Raw genomic sequence first — 23,833 nt, 5'->3', positions numbered from 1 at the left:
AATTAGAAATGAAAAAGGAGGAGTTACAACAGACATGGCAGAAATACAAAGCATCCTAAGAGACTACTACAGGCAACTCTATGCCAATAAAATGAACAACCTGGAAGAAATGAACAAATTCTTAGAAAGGTATAACCTTCCAAGACTGAACCAGGAAGAAATAGAAAATATGAACAGACCAATTACAAGTAATAAAATTGAAACTGTGATTAAAAATCTTCCAACAAAGTTCAGGACCAGATGGCTTCACAGGTGAATTCTATCAAACATTTAGAGAAAAGCCAACACCCATCCTTCTCAAACTCTTCCAAAAAACTGCAGAGGAAGGAACACTCCCAAACTCATTCTATGAGGCCACCATCACCCTGATACCAAAACCAGACAAAGATACTACAAAAAAAGAAAATTACAGACCAATATCACTGATGAATATAGATTCAAAAATCCTCAGCAAAATAGTAGTGAACAGAATCCAACAACACATTAAAAGGATCATACACCATGATCAAGTGGGATTTATCCCAGGGACGCAAGGATTCTTCAATATATGCAAATCAATCAACGTGATACACCATATTAACAAATTGAAGAAGAAAAACCATATGATCATCTCAATAGATGCAGAAAAAGCTTTTGACAAAATTCAACACCCATTTATGATAAAAACTCTCCAGAAAGTAGGCATAGAGGGAACCTACTTCAACATAATAAAGGCCATATACGACAAACCCACAGCAAGCATCATTCTCAATGGTGAAAACCTGAAACCATTTCCTCTAAGATCAAGAACGAGACAAGGATGTTCACGCTCACCACTATTATTCAACATAGTTTTGGAAGTCCTAGCCATGGCAATCAGAGAAGAAAAAGATATAAAAAGAATACAAATTGGATAAGAAGAAGTAAAACTGTCACTGTTTGCCGATGATGTGATAATATACATAGAGATTCCTAAAGATGCCACCAGAAAACTACTAGAGCTAATTAGTGAATTTGGTAAAGTTGCAGGATACAAAATTAATGCACAGAAATCTCTTGCATTCCTATACACTAATGATGAAAAATTTGAAAGAGAAATTAAGGAAACATTCCCATTTACCATTGCAACAAAAAGAATAAAATACCTAGGAATAAACCTACCTAGGGAGACAAAAGACCTGTATGCAGAAAACTATGAGACACTGATGAAAGAAATTAAAGATGATACAAACAGATGGAGAGATATACCATGTTCCTGGATTGGAAGAATCAATATTGTGAAAATGACTATATTACCCAAAGCAATCTACAGATTCAATGCAATCCCTATCAAATTACCAATGGCATTTTTTACAGAACTAAGACAAAAAATCTTAAAATTTGTATGGAGACATGAAAGACCCCGAATAGCCAAATCAGTGTTGAGGGGAAAAAATGGAGCTGGAAGAATCATACTCCCTGACTTCAGAGTATACTACAAAGCTACAGTAATTAAGACAGTATGTTACTGGCACAAAAAAGAGAAATATGGAACAGGATAGAAAGCCCAGAATTAAACCCATGCACCTATGGTCAACTAATCTATGACAAAGGAGTGAAGGATATACAATGGAGAAAAGACAGTCTCTTCAATAAGTGGTGCTGAGAAAACTGGACAGCTACATGTAAAAGAATAAATTAGAACACACTCTAACACCATAATACACAAAAATAAACTCAAAATGGATTAGAGACTTAAATGTAAGCCTGGACACTATAAAACTCTTAGAGGAAAACATAGGAAGAACACTCTTTGACATAAATCACAGCAAGATCTTTTTTGATCCACCTCCTAGAGTAATGGAAATAGAAACAACAAAAAAATGGGACCTAATGAAACTTAAAAGCTTTTGCAAAGCAAAGGAAACTACAAACAAGACAAAAAGACAACCCTCAGAATGGGAGAAAATATTTGCAAACGAATGAATGGACAAAGGATTAATCTCCAAAATATATAAACAGCTCATGCAGCTCAATATTAAAAAAACAAACAACCCAATCAAAAAGTGAGCAGAAGACTTAAATAGACATTTCTCCAAAGAAGACATACAGATGGCCAAGAAGCACATGAAAACCTGCTCAACATCACTAATTATTAGAGAAATGCAAATCAAAACTACAATGAGGTATCATCTCCCACCAGTTAGAATGGGCATCATCAGAAAATCTACAAACAACAAATGCTGGAGAGGGTGTGGAGAAAAGGGAACCCTCTTGCACTGTTGGTGGGAATGTAAATTGATACAGCCACTATGGAGAACAGTATGGAGGTTCCTTAAAAACTAAAAATAGAATTACCATATGACCCAGCAATCCCACTTCTGGGCATATACCCAGAGAAAACCATAATTCAAAAAGACACATGCACTCCAGTGTTCATTGCAGCACTATTTACAATAGCCAGGCCATGGAAGCAACCTAAATGCCCATCAACAGATGAATGGATAAAGAAGATGTGGTACATATATACAATGGAATATTACTCAGCTATAAAAAGGAATGAAATTGGGTCATTTGTAGAGATGTGGATGGATCTAGAGACTGTCAGAAATGTATGGACACCAAGGGGGGAAAGTGGGGGGAGGTGGGATGAATTTGGAGATTGGGATTGACATATATACATTAATATGTATAAAATGGATGACTAATAAGAACCTGCTGTATAGAAAAATAAATAAAATTAAATTTAAAAGATAAAATAAAATAAAAAATAAAAATAAAAAAGTATTCTCTTTTAGATTGCTTCTTTTTTTAAAATTTATTTATTTATTTATATAATTTTCACTGTGTTTGGTCTTTGTTGCTGTGCGCAGGCTTCTTCTAGCTGTGGCTAGCAGGGGCTACTCTTCATTGCAGTGTGCAGGCTTCTTATTGCAGTGGCTTCTCTTGTTGTGGAGCATGGGCTTCAGTAGTTGTGACATGCTGGCTCAGTAGTTGTGGCTTGTGGGCTCTAGAGCGCAGGCTCAGTAGTTGTGGTGCACCAGCTAAGTTGCTCCACTGCATGTGGGATCTTCCCAGAGCAGGGATGGAACCCGTGTCCCCTGCATTGGTAGGCAGACTCTTAACCACTGTGCCACCAGAGACGTGCTTGACACAGAATTTTAAATAACTACTTTTAATAGATTAAGACCTCTAAAAGAAAAGGTGAACAAAATGGATGATCAGGTGTGTAAATTCAGCAGAGATGAAAACTACAAGAAAGAATCAAATGAAAATGCTAGAATAAATAAAAAGAGCAAGAAAAATGAGGAATGCCTTTGACAGGCATATCAGTAGGTGGGCATAACTGAGGAGTTAATCAATAAACTTGAAAATAAGTCAACAAATTTACTCAAAGCAACACACACACACACAAAACAGTGAACTTTTTAAAAAGAAGAAAAGATCATCTAAGACCTGTGAGATATTTTCAAGTCACCTAATATAGCAATACATATATGTGGAGTCTCAGAAGGAGAAGAAAGAGAGAACAGGGAGAACAAATATTTGAAAAAATAATGGCTGTGAATTTTCTGAAAATTAATGACAGAGACTACACCACAGGTCCCAGGATCTCAGAGGATAAAGATAGGATAAATATCAAAACAAACAAAAAAACAACAAAGAGAAATTGGTGTATTCCCTCCAAACCAACGAGAAAGAAAAAAATCTTTAAAAAGCCAGAGAAAAAAGGCACATCATATATAACATTATAGCAGATATTACACCAGAATCTATGCAAGCCAGAAAACAATAAAGTGACTCTTTAAAGGGCTGATAGAAAAAAAGAAAAGAAAAAACTTTCAATGCAAAATTTTATACATAATGAAAATATATTTCAAAAGGAAGAAAAAAATAAAGCTTTTTTCAGATAAATAAAAGCTGAAAGTACTGTCAATACTATTCAGTACTACAAGAAATGTTAAAGGAAATTCTGTAGGCAAAGCAATATGATATGTCAAAAACTTGGATCTATAAAAAGAAAGGGAGAGTGTTAAAAATGGAATAAGTGAAGATACTATAAAATTCATTTTTGATTTTTAACTGTTTTAAAAGAAAACCTCAAAAGCTAAAATAGCTAACAAGATTTTTTGAGTTGATAGCACATGTACAACCAAAATATATGATGATAATAGTACAAGAAATGGGATGGAGGAATTTGGAACATACTGTTTGTAAGGTTCTTCTCCACATCTGTATAAGATGATTTGAATGCATGTTCTAATTAAAGATGTATACTGTAAACCTGAAGGCAATCATTACAATTTTTGAAGATGTAAATAATAGAGAAGATTAAACGGAATCCTGAAAATTACATATTGTATAAGCTAAAAGATAGCAGAAAAACAGATAAAATAAACAAAAAATGGAACTAATAGAAAATAGCAGCAGGATGGTAGAATTTATTCTAACCACTTTAATAATAACATTAATTAAAAACTATCTATACAAGCCAACTACAACACAGATATCAGGTTAGTTGAAAAAGAAAAATTCAACTACATGCTATCTACAAAAATGCACACTAAATATAAAGACATAAGTTCAAAGCAAAAGGATGAAAAAATTCACACTGTGCAAACACTAATCAAAATAAAGTTGTAAAGCAATATTAATAAATGTTTTATAGAAAGGGGGAAAACTATACAAAAGATTAAGCATTTTTACAATAGTAGTATCTTATAGTTTGGTTGACTACATGTGTAGGTAATTCATTAATTACCTGAAAAGTAATAAAGTAGAAAAAAAACACAAAAAACTACTTGAGCAATAATGCGGGACATATATAAAATGCAGTCTAAGAATTTTGAAGTACCTAATTCTGTTTACAATATGTTTTGAAAGACACAGGTGATTTTGGGGATTCAGGCAGTGAAACCAGGTAACTCAATCTGCTAGTTGATACCCTCTTCTAAATATTTCCTGCAAATCTTTCTCCAAGAAAGAGGAATGAAAAAATTAGAAACAATAACTTTGAAGATAGTATAATGAAAAGGAACCTCCAATTGCTAGAAATACAAGTATCTATTGAAGAACTTCACTCTTGAAATAACTTTAAATATAGCATACTGGTACTTCATTGGTAGCACCGTTTGTATTTCACAAGTTTGGGAGTAGTATGTGATTAAATGAAGTTGATAATCCAAAATGTGAAACATTAGTATTACTTAAATTCCTGAATAGAAGGAAGAAGTGGTGATGCTGAAGTTATTTGCATACTAAAATATTTCAAATATGTTAAATATTTGAAAATAATACAATGTGATAATATAATATATGCTATACTAAGGCTTGGGAAATGAGTGGAGAGTGGAGAATCTTATAAAATATCATCACACAATACTATCTCTGACTGTCAAAACCAGTCATGGCAAAGATAAAACTTGTCTTCCACCTCAGCAAGTGGAATTCCAAGTGAATTTCAAAGTTCAGTCAACAATGTATTATTTCTCCTTCTGGTATATAAGCAGGAACACATGTTAGAACACACACACACGCACACACACGTATCAGAATGTTTTGCTCTTTAAAATTGTGATTCATGGCAGCTAAGTGATTTTATTCCTGAGAGCAATTCAATTTATATTCCATTTGGTGAAATTCATTTTGAAGTGCTGAAACAAAGCCAGTTTCAGTTTGGACTGCTTCTAAGCAAAGGGGAAAAAAATCACAGCTACTTGTAAAACATATAAGATTGAAAAACAATAAACAACACTATTTTGCAAGTTTAAAGAAATATTTTTGCAAACAATCTGTATAATTGGCTCTATTGAAATAACTCCCAAATACAGCACATTTACACTATTTTATTTCGTTTCTAATCCTGCAAATAATAATAAAACAGAAATACTATAAGTTAATGCTCTATTGGAATGCTGCTGATGAAGTACTCAAACAGTGGCAATGTTCCAAAGGTACATGTGAATTAAAGTCATATGCTTCCATGGAAAAAGAAATAAAACCTTAAGATTTGCTGTCTCTTGTGACTTAGCACAAGCTTGAAGACATACCATGTAATTTTTTATGGGAAACAGTTGCTTATCATTACCTAGATTTCAATTTGGTATTAAATCCTGTAGAAGAAGGATCCTGTATAAAGAAGGATTACTATAGCAAAGATCTAAACTGGAGACAATCTAATATATACCCTTTTAACCCAGTTTCATTCATGAACATTCAATAGATGAATAGATTTTTGGTCTCCAGTGTTATTGATATTCATTATCATCAAACATTATTGTTCTTAGGAAAAATGAAAGCTGTCAAAGATAACAAACAGCATAAAATTTTATTCTCTGGAGAGCAAGGCCATCAAAGCATTACATTAGTGTTTATTTCTTTTTTTAAGTGTAAAACAAATATGTAATATTAAGATTGAAAAACACTAATCTTTAGCACCGTCGAGAGATATGACAATGAAAGGGGTTTTTTTTTCATAACATACTTTTGGAGATGACCTCCAGGAGGTTATAAGGCCTTAAGAGTTAGACCTCATGTCCCCAAATTCTCCCTTTCATGTCACCAGATTAGAGACCACAGACTTAGAGATATTGCCCATTTGCCCCAGCAGATGGGATTTTTGAAGTTCAAAAGCTCAACGTTAGGAAAGATTCTGGGGCATTTTGAATTTGGCAGGCTAGAATTACTACTAATAAATTAATCCAATTTCCAGATTTTGTGCTTTTATTTATGCCTCACTTAACTGAAAACACATGAATTCAGGTTACGTCTTCAGTGTTCCCCAAATTATTGCTAAAAATCAACTGATATTTCCAATACAGATTTTGTTGTTGTTGTTCTTCAAAGCTATACTTGTATTTCTAGAATTGTTTGCTGTTGTTTTAAGGTGTTTTCACTGGTCTTCTCTATATGGAGGCATTATTAAGTACCATTTAAACATATAGGGCTCTCATATATGATATGTAGATTAATTATGCTTAAATGATTCTGATAATGCCTTCATATAAAATATATAACGTATATAGGTAAAACACCTCTTAATTCTCTATTAAAATATGCTGAAATTTATTACCAAGTACATTTTTATTTGGGTCTAAGATATTTCTAGAGCTCACAAGTGAGCAAATATGTCTATAAACACAAGTAAGGCAAATAAAAATAAAATAAATAAAATAGAATATTTTCCCAGCCAGAGACTCTAAACACCAATATATAGCCCAATAAAATAATTAATTATCTTAAAGTTTAGTATAAGAACAACAAATAAGACTGCTTCAAGGAATTTGGCTCAATGATTTATCAAATAAAATAACTCACATTGAATTTCTTATGCAACAATATTTAAGAAGCAATAGTATATTAAATATGCAACAAAGTCCAAAGATATTATCTACCACTGTGACTTTTAGTTAAAGATAAAATTTTCTTATATCAAATTTAAGAAGATTTGTTATTTTTTTGTTTTACTAGGATTCTGATTTATCTAGGTTATTTTAATTTAATTTAAAATAAAGTACTCACTTTATAACTAGCATTATACAGACTTGCTGAGACATATGGGAGCATATGACATAATACTGTCTACTAAGCTGCCTAATATCAAATTGAGAAAGTCTTGGGTCCCTGAGTTCTTGGTTAGATGACAGATATGTTTACTCATTCCCCCCCCAACCAAAAAATGAAAAAAAAAAAAATATATATATATATAAAACTGAATACTGCATACAGTGACAAACATCCTAAAATGTGAAGCAAATATTAAAATAAAAATTTCAAGCTCTTATGTGAAATTGATCAAAATAAACCTGAAAAAAATAAAATAACCACACAATAATAATATACCATTCAATAACATTATGTTTAAAAATGAAAATACTTTTTGGAATAAAGCTAAGAATCAATTAATTAAACTTAATGCATGTAATTTATGTATATCATTCAGAAATTTCCCTAATTGAAATCAAATGCTTTCCTTCAAATGATCTTTTTACTAAACTAACAGTATAATGATCTCAACTCATTTGCTGACTTAGAAGGCTAATTGGCTAATTGTATTTGATTCAGTTATTATTTAGCAAATTTTCACTCCCACACTGAACTACCTTCATGGGAGAAGTGTACTTTCCCATTCCATTGATATTGGGCTAGACCACATGCTTTGGCCATAAAGTATGGGCAGAAGTGACAGTGTGCGTGACAATGTGTGTGACAGTTCTGAGCATTGCTTGTTTCCACTCACCCATCTGGGAGCTTCTAACTTCCACCATATGACGCCTATGACTTGGGGAGCCCCTGCCCCCCACTGAGTGAGTTTCACTCAAGCCAATCAACACACACATGAGTGAAAATACTTACTGCTATATGCCTTGAGATTTTTTTTTAGTTGTTTCTTATGTAACAACAGCTGACCAGTACACTAACCAGAAAGTGCAGTAATAATTAAGATATCATTCAAAACAACAACAAAATATATAGTGTTTACAAATTAACTTACAGAAGGATATATGAAAACCCAATCAGAAAGAACTTTTTAATATAAGATCAAAGATGATGCTCTGAATAAATGAACAGCATTACATACTCTTGACTTGAAATTGTAAAGATGTCAATTCATCCCAAATTAAAATGTAAATTCAATATAATCTAAATAAAAATTCCAGTTAATTTTTCAAGAAACAAGATAAAATTATTGAAATGTTTATAACAAAGAATACCATTCTGGCAATAAATAAATCAACCTTTTAAAAAGATTAAAGAATAGAAAAATATATTAGTTGAAGAGAACAGAGTTTAGGGATATATCATTGTATATATATAACAACATAAGATAGAAATGACATCACACATCAAGGCAGGAAGGACATATTGTTTAGTAGAGTTTAGTGGGGTGGAAAGAGCGGATGGAAAGTGCTCCCTGTATGGAGAAAAATAAGATGAGATTCCAGTCTAACACTACATATAGTGTTATATATGTTATATAGTGTTACACTGCACTCTAGACAAAAAAAATATTGAAGTGAGAAACGTAAAAATATAAAGTCAATAGAAGGAAATACAAAAGGCCAACATGCACAAAAGTGCCATTCAAAATCAACTGTAGGGCTTCCCTGGTGGCGCAGTGGTTGAGAATCTGCCTGCTAATGCAGGGGACACGGGTTCAGGCCGCGGGCCACGATAGTGAGAGGCCCGCGCAGCGCGATGAAGAGTGGCCCCTGCTTGCCGCAACTGGAGAAGGCCCTCGCACAGAAACGAAGACCCAACACAGCCAAGAATAAAAATTTAAAAAAAAAATCAAAAAAAAAAAATCAACTGTAATCAGAAACATGTATATTAAAAATAGATCTCATTTTAAAATATTATACAGGAAAAAAATGAGAAAGCTGGATAATTTCAATTATTGAAGACAATGTGGTAATATAAGACCCCAATACATTGCTAGTGGAAGGATGGACTGGTACAACCGTACTGGAGAGAATCTGTCATTACTTAGGCAAATAAAGTGTAGACGCAACCTATGATAGAGTCTTTCTGCTCCTATAAACTTAAAGTACCTCTCATACAAGTAGGTAAAGAGAATTTGCCAGGATATCTATCACAGCATTATGTGTAGCAGCTGGAAGTTAGAGGCAACCTGGCAACTAGGAGAAAAAAATAAAATGTCTGGATGAACACACGAGTTTACACAGCAAATAAAAGTAACAGATAGATGTATAGGTTGCAACATGCATGAATATCGAAAACATTGTGCTTAACTGAAAAGAAAATGAGATGTATTTTATAATAACATTTTAAAAAATCAAAATATCTGCACACAAAACACACATATTTTGTAAGAACACACACATTGGGGAAAAAAAGATGTCTGTTAAAACATAATAATATGGTTGTTCTGGTTATCTTTGTTGCATAACCAACCCCTCTAAAACTTAGCAGCTAAAAACAACAACAATCTTTCATCTTGCTCACAAGTCTGTGAGTCAGGATCTCAAAGCGTGGCTTAAGTAGGTGACACCTGTGCCTACTTGGTATCCAGAGAGGGCATTAGCATTATTATATTAGTAGCTGAGACCAAGACCTATTCTTTCGCATTTCTGATGCCTTGGCAGAGACACGAGAGAAGTCTTGGCTCAACTGGGATGCTCTCCTGCTAAACTGTACACTCAGAGCCTGTCTACGTGGTTTCTCCAGCAAAGTAATCAGATCACGAGAGCAGTACTTCCTCACTGCTGATTATAGAGGAAGAGAAATGGGAGTACAGAATGGAGATAAAGGGGAATATGAACATTAAATAAAAGGGTGTCTAGAAAAAAAAAAGATGATCATGTGCCATGAGCTGAGGGGTATGTGTCTGATATTAAAAAAAAAAATCGGATTCAGATTTTAAAGGATGGAGAATCCTATAATGCTGTGTTTGGCTTTAGTCTAATCAGTTCTTTAGGCCCATTCTTTCCTGCCTAAATATTATGACCAGTATTTCCTTGGTAATCATAATATATGTTTTAATAGGATAGTATTAGTCAGGATGACAATGTCTCCTTAAATTTTCCAGATTGGAGGAAATATTGCAAAATCTTAATTTATGTTAGATCTGAGTAGTGTTTATATGGGCGTATGTGATATGATTTTAATAATTTCCTATGCATTAGAAATATTTCATGATTTAAAAACTAACATCTATCACTACCAAATTGTCACCTGGGAAAAAATTCAATACCAATATTTTCAATGGGTAAGCAACTTTAAAATTCTGAAGGAAAAATGGTTAATTCAGTTAAAACTGCCTAAATCTAAACAGAGGCACAGCTGCATTTTATAAACAAAAGCAATTTGCACACTTATTTTCTTCAGTTTAACATGGAATGCAAACACATACCATTGTTTTGGATTTTTTTTTTCTTTGAGAAATAACCGTTGTGTTTTTTTTTTTGAGGAAGATTATAGTTTAAAGATAACACTCTATAAAACATGATTTCATTGCTGAATCTAGGATTTTGTGTTTAAATGTTAAGAAATTGCAACAAAAGTCTAAAGAAGGCCTTTATTACAATGATAGACAATTTTTAGTCAATCAGCATATATGTATCCAACACCTACTATATTCAAGGCAATTAAAACAGCCTCTGGAATCTGTAACCAACTAACAATATGATGTTAGGGAATTTACTTATCCTCTTCAAGTCTCTACATAATAAGTGTTGGGCTACAATATCCTAAGGTCTTTTCCACAAAAAAAGTTTTTTTCACCTTTAATTAAAAAATCGTGGCAGAACTAACAGTAAAATTAAAGGTAGTTCATTAGTCACAAATTAGATCATCATGTAATAAATGTATATTATCCCAGTGGAGGGTGATATTGAAGCGGAAAGTGTAGGGGAGAGAAGGTGAAAATTGACCTAGAACTTGAAAAATGGTGTATTTGAATACGTACAGAGGAAGAATACTTAAAGTTAAATAAATATCATGAGAAAGGCTAAGGAAACAAGAATGAAGAGTTGCCTGGGGTAGAGTCAATAAACCGACTTTGAGCAGGCAGAAGATGCAACTGGTAGCTGAATCCTACCTTTGGTTTTGTTGGCAAGCACAGTAGTTTTCAAATATTTGCTAGTTGCCCACATGTCTAAAAAAGAGAGAGAGAGAGAGAGAGAGAGACTTTACCTAGCTCTCAAAGTACCTGAAAAAATTAGGCTTAATTCCCACATGTCAAAAATCTGCTGGCACTAAGCAGAGGCTGTCCACTCTTAGATGGAGCATTCACTCTGCACTTGTCCACTATTCCAACCAATTTTTATTACACTCCACAGGTTTTACTTATCTATAAACCCTGAGTGGCCCTATAGAAATTTCAATATGTTAAATCCATAGAATAAGTTAATTTTTAAGAAGTTATAGATATTACAATTGCCAGGCTATAAAATTTGCATTTCATCTTATGAGATTTTACTATATACAGTTTTTAACAAAAGGTTTATGCTTTTGAAATATGTTTTTTGAATATTAAAAATAGTTCCAATCATGTCCCTGAAGATGCTAGAATCAAAGAAGTCTACTCAGGAATCAGGAAAAGAGAGAATCATGAGCCAAGAAGGAATTTGATTTTAGAAGATCATTGCTTTCTTAGAGGTGGAAGAAAAATTTAACAGAATAGAGTAGTAAAAGGCACATTTGGGATGAGGCTGAATATGAGAGTAGGTATAAACACTATCTACTCATGTTTCTAGATTAGAGATTGGATTCGCCACAAACTATTACTCTGATTGAAACTGAGCAGGACCCTGTGGGGTCCTCTTGGGTACAAACCCTTTCCATGTCCCCAATTTCTTTTTTGTAGGAAATAGGCTTCATGGAGCCTCCTTGACCTTCCCTGAGTTCCAATGGGCAGATTCAAACAGCTGCTAATCAGGGAAGAAACGAGAAGTAGAAACAAGGGAGGAGCAATCAATAAACCATAGTGCAGAAAAGAGGGAGGGTCCTGGTTCCCCCTCCAGGAATATACTTAATAGAGAATCATTGAGTTCTTTTTTAGGAACCTGCCTGCACCCTGGCTGAGCATGAGTCCTGGATCATCACCTTGTTACCTCACCACCAACCTATCAGAAGAAAGTCACATACCCTGCAACCTTCACCCCAAATTTTGCCTATAAAAACCTCTCCCCACAAACCATTGAGGAGTTCAGGGTTTTTGAGCATGAGCCACCTGTTCTCCTTGCTTGGCCCTGCAATAAACCTTTCTCTGCTGCAAACTCCAACATTTAGGTTTGTTTGGCCTCACTGTGCGTTGGGCCCACGAACTTGCATTCAGTAACGTTAGTAGGTGGGGTATTTGGAGGGTGACTAGGATTATTAATGCCCTTATAGAAGAGGTCTGAGAGAGCTCCCTTGTCCCTTCTGCAATGTGAGACTACGACAATAAATCTAGGACCCAGAAGAGGACCCTCCCTGGACCATGCTGACACCCTAATCTTGGATTTACAGCCTCCAGAACTGTGCGAAATAAATGTTTATTGTTTTTAAGCCACCCAGTCTGTGGTGTTTTGTTAGAGCAGACTGAATGAATTAAGACAACTCTTGGAGCAAGATGGCGGTGATGAAGAGGAAGCAGCGTGGAGGCCCGGCGTTTCAGGCGAAAAAGCTAAAAAGAAACGAAAAAGATGCTAAGCCGCCTGCTAAGCAGAGCGACGTAGCAGAGAAGGCGGAGGAGGAAGAGAGAGATGGGATCCCAGGCCCGGTTTGCAAGGGCAAGTAGAAAAATAAGGAACGGATTCTCATCTTTTCTTCTAGAGCAATAAATTTCAGAACAAGACATTTAATGCAAGACTTGAGAATGTTGATGCCTCATTCTAAAGCAGATACAAAAATGGATCGTAAAGGTAAGTTATTTGTGATTAACGAGGTTTGTGAAATGAAAAACTGCAATAAATGTATCTATTTTGAAGCTAAGAAAAAACAAGATCTCTATATGTGGCTTTCAAATTCACCTCATGGACCATCTGCTAAATTCCTTGTTCAAAATATTCATACCCTAGCTGAGCTAAAGATGACTGGAAACTGTTTGAAAGGTTCTCGGCCCCTCTTGTCTTTTGATCCTGCTTTTGATGAATTACCACATTTTGCTTTGTTAAAAGAACTCTTAATTCAGATCTTTAGTACACCACGGTATCATCCCAAAAGTCAACCATTTGTGGACCATGTGTTTACGTTCACTATTTTGGATAATAGGATATAGTTTCGGAACTTTCAGATCATAGAAGAAGATGCTGCTCTTGTAGAAATAGGACCCCGTTTTGTCTTAAATCTCATAAAGATTTTCCAGGGAAGTTTTGGAGGACCAACTTTGTATGAAAATCCTCACTACCAGTCACCAAACATGTGTCGGCGTGTCATAAGATCCATCACAGCTGCAAAATACAGAGAGAAGCAGCAAGTGAAAGAGGTGCAGAAGCTGAGAAAGAAACAACCAAAGACTATTCTTCCCCATAATCCCACTGCAGATGTTTTTGTTACATCAGCTGAGGAAAAGCCGATAGAAATACAGCGGGTAAAACCAGAGCCAAAAGTAGATTTGAAAGCAAGAAAGAAAAGGATTTATAAAAGGCAAAGGAAGATGAAACAGAAGATGAACCGTGGGAATGCCAAATGAATCAATGGATAACTAATTTGTTCTCAGTTGTTTTATATTTATTTTATGTTCAATGTGTAAATACTTTTATTATTCGGGACGGCCTTATATCTAACTAGTGTGACATTTAAAAGAGAAAAATTAAGATTTTGTGGCTTCGGTTGGGGGGGGGGGTCCTATGTTTTTCTAAATAAAATATCACAAGAACTCAAAAAAAAAAAGACAACTCTTAAATTTTCATCTTCCATAGTAAAAATCAAAAGTTAATATATAAAACTAATTTTAAAAATTAACATAAGCATATTACTTAGGAATTTAGAGCAAGCACAGCAAATGCAAAAGGAAACAATTAAGAGTTGAAGATGGTCACCTCCAGGGTTACTTCCAGGGAGTGGTAGAGACGGGAGGGGAAAGGAGTAGTGGAGAACGATGGAACAAAGAATAACTTGTTTATTACTGAAAGCTTTATAGAAATATTGTCATTTAATAGCATTTATATATGTAACTTTAATAAAATATAAAAGTCATAAAATAAAAATTTATCATATAACCACTTACACACATAATTTGGTCAAAAGACCTTATTATCTTCTTGATGCTGTATGAGCACGTATAACCTTAAAAAGTCTCTACTGCTTTCCCAGCACCCTCCACCCCAGAGGCCCTCAACTACAGCCAGCTTTCTTTTGTTAAGAAACAAAATCAACAGAGTAAATGTGAAGATCTAATTGGTTTTATTCAACGATTTATGAATCAGCAGTATCCCATCTAGCAACTAGAAGGGCACTCCAAGGGATTGTACAAAATGGAAGGTTTTTATAGGAAGAAGGGTGGGGTTAGGGAGCTGAAAAGAAAAGAAAGGATTATTTTTAGGCCAGGACATCTTACTCGGGGGGTGGGGAAAGGACCAGCAGGGGTTTAATCATGCAGATGGTCTCTTCTTCCTCGAGGATGGAGAGGGCCCATGTGACAGATCACCACGTTGGTGCTGACCAGAAAATTCGAAAATGGTTGATTAAGATTACATTTCTGAGGAAGGTGAAAACCTTAATTAAGTTAGGTATTAAATCTAGATTTTAACGTGGGTTTTTAGCGCAAGTGACGCCATTGGGGGTCTGTGGTGTTTCTCTTTAACGGGTTAAACATACCATGCCCTTGCATGATTTCATGCCACTACAACATGCTTTTCCTCTCTTAGGTCCTACCCTAATATGCCTGCTGGAGAACTAGTCAATCTTGAAGACCCAGCTCAGAGGGTTTCTTCTTTAGGAATTCCTTTTCTCCTCCCTGACAACCTCTAGAAGCACCCTTTTTATGTAACATGTGTGCTTTGAACTCATAGGAGAGGTGGAACTTTTTTCCCTCTACCCTCCTAGGTTCAATAGCTGGGGCCTGAGAACCAAACTGTTAAAAGACAGATTAACAAGAGGGGGAAAAAAAAGTTTAATTTTGTGTTTATGCATGGGAGTTTCAAAAAGAAATTAGACAAATGGAGGAGTCCAGATGACTGATACTAGTACACCACTATAGGCTACACAAAGGAAGAGGGGTTTGGGGTTTCGGGGTGGGAGAGGCAAGTTATGGGGAGGTGAGGGGAGAAAATGGGTGGTAAGTAACTGTTGTCTTGTTATGCAGGTAGGAGCCTCTCAGGTGTTAAATGTTGTCTCCAAGAGAAGCACTCCTCCTGGTACAGAGATAGATTTACAAATGGAAACTTATTTTACTACTAATGTAAATGTCCTTAACAAAAGAGGAAATTTATGCTTTATTTTTAGGCAGTTAGCAGGGAGGTAAAGAGCTTTTCTTGCACCTGTGGTTTTTAATGACCTTTAGCTCAACATAATCCTTATTCCAAAGTGGCATATTTGGGGTGGCCTAGTCTGGTCCTCTGCAATCTCTTGATGCCCCCCCTGACTCAATAGCTGATTCTCCATAGCCATTGGTCTTTAAAATGAGGGAAATGAGTTGAGATTGGGGATGCTGAATGCAAATTCATCACCCCTACTGGACAAACGATGCTAAAAGCATTTCTACACAGAGATTCAAAGCATCCTTTTCACTGTTAAAAGCAGTGTTTGTTTGTTTTAATAGGTAGAAAAAGAAACCGAGCTTTGTTTGTGGAAACTTAGGAAAATTATTATTATTCCTTGAATATTGCTATGTTAAACCTCTTATTTCCCTACCCATGGGAATTCCCTGGCCATCTAGTGGTTAGGACTCTGAGATTCCACTGCAGGGGCACGGGTTCGTCCCTGGTCGGGGAACTAAGATCCCTCAAGCCTACCTGAATTTATTTCATGCTATGGATAACATTTTTTGATTAATCAAAGCCCAATTATCTCACTTACGAATACATTTATCAAGATTACTAAAAGAAAAAAATGTTATTTTAAATTCAGCTATTTTCATTTTTAGCCTGCTGAGTCTAAATGACTTTATGTGCTGATGACAGCTATTTGCTGGTTCAAATTTAAATTTTCTTTGCCTGGGCTATTTAAATTATAATTGGCACTGACAGCCAGTGGTCACAAAGAGACCATCATTACACAGTGTGCATTCTTAGCAACAGAAAAATAATGGGAAAAAATTACTATAGCAGAAACACCAGGGAACAGACTTAATACGGTCTGATGAACATCTAGAATATGCCTTTAATAAGACAAAAATTATACCTTGTCTCAATAACAATATTCATCAGTCTTGTTACTCCTACTGGTAAGATGACAACTAAAAACTGCAATAATAATAACAATTTCTGAAGTGTCATTCTTCTTTGTGATGATCTAAATATAATTTATTGATTTTGTTTTTGTTTATATGGTTTTTACCAGTACTCACTAAGCACCTAGACTGCTCTGAATATTTTGCATAAGATAAACTTGCAAATATTGCAATAGAAACTGTCCAGTTTTCTGTTTCCTTTCTCTTTGCCACATACATTTATATTATGCTATTAGTCATTTTAGCTAAATATTCAGTTGTAGTTTGGTATATGCAATCAGCTGTGTAGAATCAAAATTTCTCTATTCATTTTCAAGTGATTCAGATAAATTTAATGGACACAACACATATGTAAAATAAGATTGAGATTAAAAAAATCCTTTACCTCTTGTGAAAATAAAAGTGAAAAAAAGATGAATTAAACTCTAATTGGTGAACTGTGTTTGGGCCAAAGTTATGCCCCTTCATTATAAACTGGCAAACAACTCTACCAGTTCCATATGAAGCGTACCAGAATATGTTACCCCAAAACATGCCTCTTTGGCATATGGATTTTTTGAGCTAAGGGCCATGAAGAAGAGGTGGATGCAGAAAAAGCTCTCAAAACAGTACCTAAGTTTTCCTTTAGTAAAAGAAATTTACATTTGTAAAGGTATCTCTCTCCCTCTCCTATCCTAGAAGGAGAAGAACTCTTAATAACTTACTAATGGAGAAGGCACCAAGTTAAATCTGCAAAACAAACCTTACTAAACAACCAGTCTTTACCATACTCTTCCTGGTCACCTTCCCACAACTTGCTTTCTCCATCCAGAAGTTCCAAACCCCTTTTCCTTTGTTTAGCCTAAGACTGTATTTAAGCACAATGCTAACAAGCCCTTTGGGTTACTCATCTCCATGTGCTCCCATGCGTATGTGTAATGCACGTGTTAATCAAATTCTGCTTGTTTTTCTCTCGTTAATCTGTCTTTCAATAGTCTAATTTACAAGGTCCCAGCCAGAGAACCTAAATTGCGTACATGAAAAACATATTTTTTCCCTCCCCTACACGTACTCCTAGTTGTTAAAATACACCTCCCTCCAATGTTTGTCCATGCCTTTACATACCCCAGACGCCAAATCACGTATCATTAGCACTGAGAATTTACTTTTTGTATTTGGATTCAGACTAAAGACATATACTTTAGCAAAATAAACCCTGCAAGCTCCTTATGGTCAGGGAACAGATCTTTATTTGCACTCTAAAATACCTAGCACAATGCAATAAATACCTGTTAACGGCTGTAGTAGCAGCTATCTGAAACGTCATTGCAGGGTGCATCAGTTAATGAGAATTTGGGGAATTGTTAAAATAGTATTTTTTAAAATAATTATTTTTCCTTAGGACAGTAGTCCTCTCTTATCTGTGGTTTCGCTTTCAGAGGTTTCAGTTACCCTCGGTCAGTTGCAATCTGAAAATATTACGTGAACAGTTTCAGCAATGAACATTTCATACATTTTAAATAGTGTGCCATCTTAAGTGGTGTGATGAAATCTCTCGTCATCCCATGTCATCCCGCCTGGGATGTGAATCATCCCTCTGTCCAGAGGATCCCACCCATTTTTCACTTAGTAAACATCTCACTTATCAGATCAAGTGTCCAGGTATCACAGTGCTTGTGTTCAAGTAACACTTATTTTACTTAATAATGACCACAAGGTGCAAGATGAGTGATGTTGACAATTTACATATGCCAAAGAGAGGCCATGAAGTGCCTCCTTTAAGTGAAAAGGTGAAAGTTCTCTATCCAGTAAGGAAAGGATAAAAATCGTATGTTGAGATTGCTAAGGTCTATGGTAAGAACAAATTTTCTATCTGTGAAACTGTGGAGGGGAAAAAGAAATGTGTGTTAGTTTTGCTGTCGCACCTCAAACTGCAAATGTTACAGTGCAGATAAGTGCTTAGTTAGGATGGAAAAGTTGCCAAATTTGTACAATAAGATATGTTGAGAGAGAGAGAGAGCACATTCACATGACGTTTATTACAGTATATTGTTATAATTGTTCTATTTTATTATTGGTTATTGTTGTTAATATCTTGCTGTGCCTCATTTATAAATTAAACTTTATTGTAGGTATGTATGTATAGGAAAAAACATAATATATGTATAGAGTTCAGTACTATCTGCAGTTTCAGGCATCCCCTGGGGGTTTTGGAACGTATGTCCTGTGAATAAGCGGGGACTGTTGTATTTATTGAATAAATTCTATACTGAGGTATATGAATGTTTCTAAGATCAATTTCTTGTAGAGGGAGATGATACTACAGATTTTTTAAATACAGGCCTACTTATAAAGCCATTTCAATAGGAGAGTAGAAGGTAGGTATGTCCAAGACTATGGTTAGAAGGCCATTTCAGGAGGTCAGGACTGAGGAATCAGTCCTGAATTGATTTGTGGTTCCCGGAAATAAAGGAAAGAAGCTTGACAGAAAGGCATACTCATAGATTATCTGCTAACACAGGCAGAAATTAAGCTATCTATTGAACATTAAAGGAAAACAGATTCTTCATTTTGGGTAAAATAATATGTGAGTGTATCTTACTACGTTTCCTTCTAGTTAACATTTTCAAGGACCTAAAATCTCCTGTAGTTGCACTTGTAAATGTGGTCCTGTGAATTCTGTCTTTACATGAGATTTAAGTGAATATGACTCTACTTTGACATTATAAGTTCACTCCCTCCTAATAATATACTATTACTACATTTTGTTTCAGTGAAAGCAGCATTAGGTTAATGTACAATTATGTGAAATGTGTAAGAGATATGGTTCAGTAACTACAACATTTCCAACTTCCATTCTCTGTCGTAGGCAAAGTGAACAAAATAGCAGTAGCATAGCCTCATGTTTAGATGTATTTTTAGATGCAATCATAAATAAAATAATTTCAATACACTAAGAAATAAAAAACCATAACTATTAGAAGTCTGGGAACACACCCAAAGAGACACTATCTCTTTAACTTCCCATGTTCATGATTATATAGTCAGAAAATTTTCCAAGGATATATCACACAAAAAAGGTTATTCCATCCATCTTTCTTCTTTTTCAGGCCATTACTTTAAAATGAGCCATCCACTCTGAATTACAGGTTAGGTTTTGTTTCCTTTTTAATGCCATTTTGATAGTTTAATATCCAGAAAAATGAAAAGGATAATAGATGAAACACAGAAAAGATAAAAGACAAATGCTTTACAAATGCTTTCCCATAATCTGTTTTTGACTAAGGACTTAATAGAGTTTATTTAATTAAATTGGATCAGACCCTTTATTTAAAGTAATATATAGAGATTTTTAACATAGATTTGAATTTGGTAATTTCAATAAATCCTGATTTCCCTCACCAAAAATATTTTCCTCACTCACATTTCTCCGTTGTGTTCACACACAAACCCTAACTGGCTGACTCTTAGTTTGCTTTTCATAATATACTTTTTATCTTACTTCAGTGTAAGTACTCTTTTTTCAGAGACATGGCAGAGCTTATATCTTATGTAAAAGAAAATCTCATGTGATCACACAAGCATTACGCAGGAGAGTAACATCTCTTAAGAAATGATATTCTCCCACAAAAGAATAGCCTTAAACCAATTTATGTAATCACTTAAGTCACAAGCATTATACACCCGCTCCCAGCCCCTCTTTCATCTCTTGGTGATTCTATTTAGCAACAGCAAGCTGTTTTCAGGAGGACAAAAGCTCGTTTTAAGGGTTTTATAATTAACAACTGCCTGTGAGAATATCATTCATAAAATGACAAAATTACCCACCCTTGGGAGTATCTACCATTGCCATGAAATTTTACCCTGTCTGTGCAAAAGGAAAAAATATCTGACTCGTTCATTCATTTAATTAAGATTTATTGGGCACTTACTATGTGTCAGGTACTATGCTGATGAGAATGAGAAGAAAATGCACATATTAATATCTGGAGTCCAACAGATCTAAGATTAAATCTTGATTCTGATATTTATTAACTGAGTGTGTTATAAGGAATGTGTCTGATCTTTGTTTCTGGTTCTTGGAAGGTAGCCTCTAAACCCTTGGAACTTCCTGAGTGATAGGAGTGTCTCTGTTATTTACAGTGGGCCCCTAGGACCACATCTGAAAGTTTACACTGACCAGGGCCCCTAGAAAGGAAAGTGGATGCTAATGAGATGTGTCAGGTGTGGAGCTGGCCAGGCCAAAAACAAAAAAAGAGAGAGATGGGGTTTGGAGCTACTGTGATATCAGCCTGACCTCCAGAGTGGCTGGATATTGAGTTCAACCATTTGGACAAAGATTCAATCCATCCTGTCTAGATAATGAAGCCTCAATAAAAACTTCTTGGCTTGGCAATATTGCATGCATGTATTGCCACACATTGATGCCAGGAGGATAGAGCCTCCCTGATGACTCAGAAGCTTCACATTTGGACCCTTCTCAGTCCCAGATTCCACCCTAGGCATCTGTTTCATGTGCATCCTTTGCTTGTCATAAACAGGACTGCGAATATCGTAGGTTCCAGTGATTTCTGTGAGTCCTAGCAAATTATAGAGACTCTCTGTGGTTTTGGGAAACTGCCAAAGTTGCAGTTGGTGTCACAAGTCTTGGGAAAACTCAGTGGTCTGGAGGACTGTACCCTTAACCTCAAGTTTGGCTAATTCCAGGTACTAAGCAAACTTCTTTGGCAACTCTCTTATCTTTTGAAAGTATTAGTCTTCATATCTTTATCATATCATATCTTTACTGGGTTGTTGTGAAGATAAAATAGCTAATTCTACAAAGTATCATATGCCTTGCACATAATAGGTGCTCACTTAAGGCTTTAATTATTATTGGATAGGAATTTTTAAAATCCAACCTAACACATTATCTTGTGAATGAAAGACTCTTACTAGAAATCTCTCTTATAGCACAAAAGCAAAGGATGTAGCAATTTCCATGCATCAGATCTTTGACTTATCTTGCTTGTTTTCAGATATGAGAACTTCATCTGTACACATCTCATCACCAGGGTCAATGACTTGAATATCATTAAGAGTCTTAGACCTATGACGGATGTTTTCATCTTAATTTTTGAGAAATTAAAAAAAAAAAAAAGCATGAGAATTACAGGACAGAGCTCCAGTATCAATATTTAAGATCTAACAAAAAGGTAAATTACTCTGGAAAGTAATAGCTGAGAAACTACTGTGGCAGAATAGAAAACTCAGTAGACCAGAGACAGAAGACCTTGCTCTGAGCCTTGATTCAGACAGGATGTCTTTAGTACTGCCAGGTCTGTGACACTGAAAATCACCCTTCCCCATCTAAAAATACAACTATGATGCCAATTATCAGAGCTGAAGTAAATATTAGCTAAAGTGGTGCCTATAACAGAGTATCAGAAACTCTAATTATGTTTAAGTTAAAGTACATAATTATTGATTTGGACACAAAAAGATATTCTAATATGAAGGTAAAAATAATTTTGAACAGTGAGAAACCTAATTGCCTGACTCAATAAGAGTAAGAGAATTGGCTAAAATAAAGTTGGCATTGAGACATAAATCCCTACAGTTGTATTGGTGTAATTCAGGGATTAATCCCAGAGTATCAAATTAAAAAAAAAAAAAAAAAGGCCGGTTACAGGCCAAAGGTGCCCACAAACATGTTCTAATTAGTCTGCAGAGTTTAAAAAATTCCTTTTTAATATTGGCTATATTTGGCCCATATTCCCCTGTGGCAACCATCAATCAGAAATAAATGCAGTCATGTCCCCTTTAGTTTTCCACTGTTTTCACTCAAGCCGAATTTCTTTATTTATATCACCTACCTAGCGCCTATAGGCATGTGAGCCTCTGACTCATTTCATAGAGTTGAATAACTTGTAGAATCAGGGTGTTTGTGAATGGTAAAAACTAGGAGATAGATGTGAACAAGGAAGACAGAGAGCAAAATGGGAGATCAAAGGACCTTTGTTGAGAACAAAATGAGTCATAGGTCAGCGAAAGGCAAAGCAGGCAAGAGAAGGAATTCAAGTGCAAGCACCTAGGAAGCCTTGCAATGCAACGCTGTATTGGCCCAAAGCTCTTGTCATATCTGCAGAAGAGTCCAATAGCCATGAGTTTCGCTTGGCCTTCCAGGAAGCCTCCCAGGAGGACAAAGCTTGGCGGACAGCTGCAGCTGTGATGGGCAGGTCTTGATTACCCTCCATCCCCCAGAGCTGTGAAATGTAACATTTCCGATTTTGCATTTGTGAACACATCTATCTGCAAGCCTCCACCTCAATTCTTACTGAAATATAGAAAATAATTCCTAAATTATTCTGATGATGGGTGCTTTGACAATCATGAAAAATTTGAGAATCAGAATGGATACATTAGGGACTTCTCTGGTGGTGCAGTGGTTAAGAATCTGCCTGCCAATGCAGGGGACACGGGTTCGAGCCCTGGTCCAGGAAGATCCCACATGCCTCAGAGCAACTAAGCCCGTGCGCCACAACTACTGAGCCCACATGCCACAACTACTGAAGCCCGTGCACCTAGATCCCCTGCTCCGCAACAAGAGAAGCCACTGCAATGAGAAGCCCGCGCACCACAACGAAGAGTAGCCCCCGCTCGCCATAGAGAAAGCCCGTGCACAGCAACTGCAACGAAGACCCAAAGCAGCCAAAAAATAAATAAATAAATTTATTTTTTAAAAAAAGAATAGGTACATTAATACAATAAAGGAGGCCAAGAAATCATCCTTTTTATGCAGGATACTGAGTGCTACTGAATTCCTGCTCCTACTTTAGGAAATATTCTAGCCTTCCATCACCTTCGGAAATTATAAGCAAGAGCTTACACTATGATAGAGAGAGAAACGAAGACATGTCAGGTGGGAATAATGGTGGCTGAATATATATGATTTTAAACCTGACTGTTAGGGCTGTATTAGGACATGTAGGGAATGGGGTGAGTCACTGCGGTGGTTCTGCTTCCCTCTCACTCACTGCCAGAGAAATGTGGGGAAAGCAGTGTTGAGCTGTGTGTACA

The 23,833-nt window shown here is 35.6% G+C and overlaps 1 pseudogene across 1 annotated transcript; it reads left to right on the top strand.

Moving 5' to 3' along the window:
• Positions 1 to 9,266: 9,266 nt before the first annotated feature.
• LOC309627807 (ribosome biogenesis protein BRX1 homolog pseudogene) lies at positions 9,267 to 23,365 on the top strand (annotated as a pseudogene). Its single transcript has one exon. The product of its transcript is annotated as a ribosome biogenesis protein BRX1 homolog pseudogene (transcript).
• Positions 23,366 to 23,833: the final 468 nt, after the last annotated feature.

The sequence above is a fragment of the Balaenoptera borealis genome, assembly GCF_965194805.1.
Source record: "Balaenoptera borealis genome assembly, chromosome: 4".
In the NCBI taxonomy this organism is placed as follows: domain Eukaryota; kingdom Metazoa; phylum Chordata; class Mammalia; order Artiodactyla; family Balaenopteridae; genus Balaenoptera; species Balaenoptera borealis.
The sequence above is the reverse complement of the archived record's forward strand: the minus strand, read 5'-3'. Positions and strand labels throughout refer to the sequence as shown.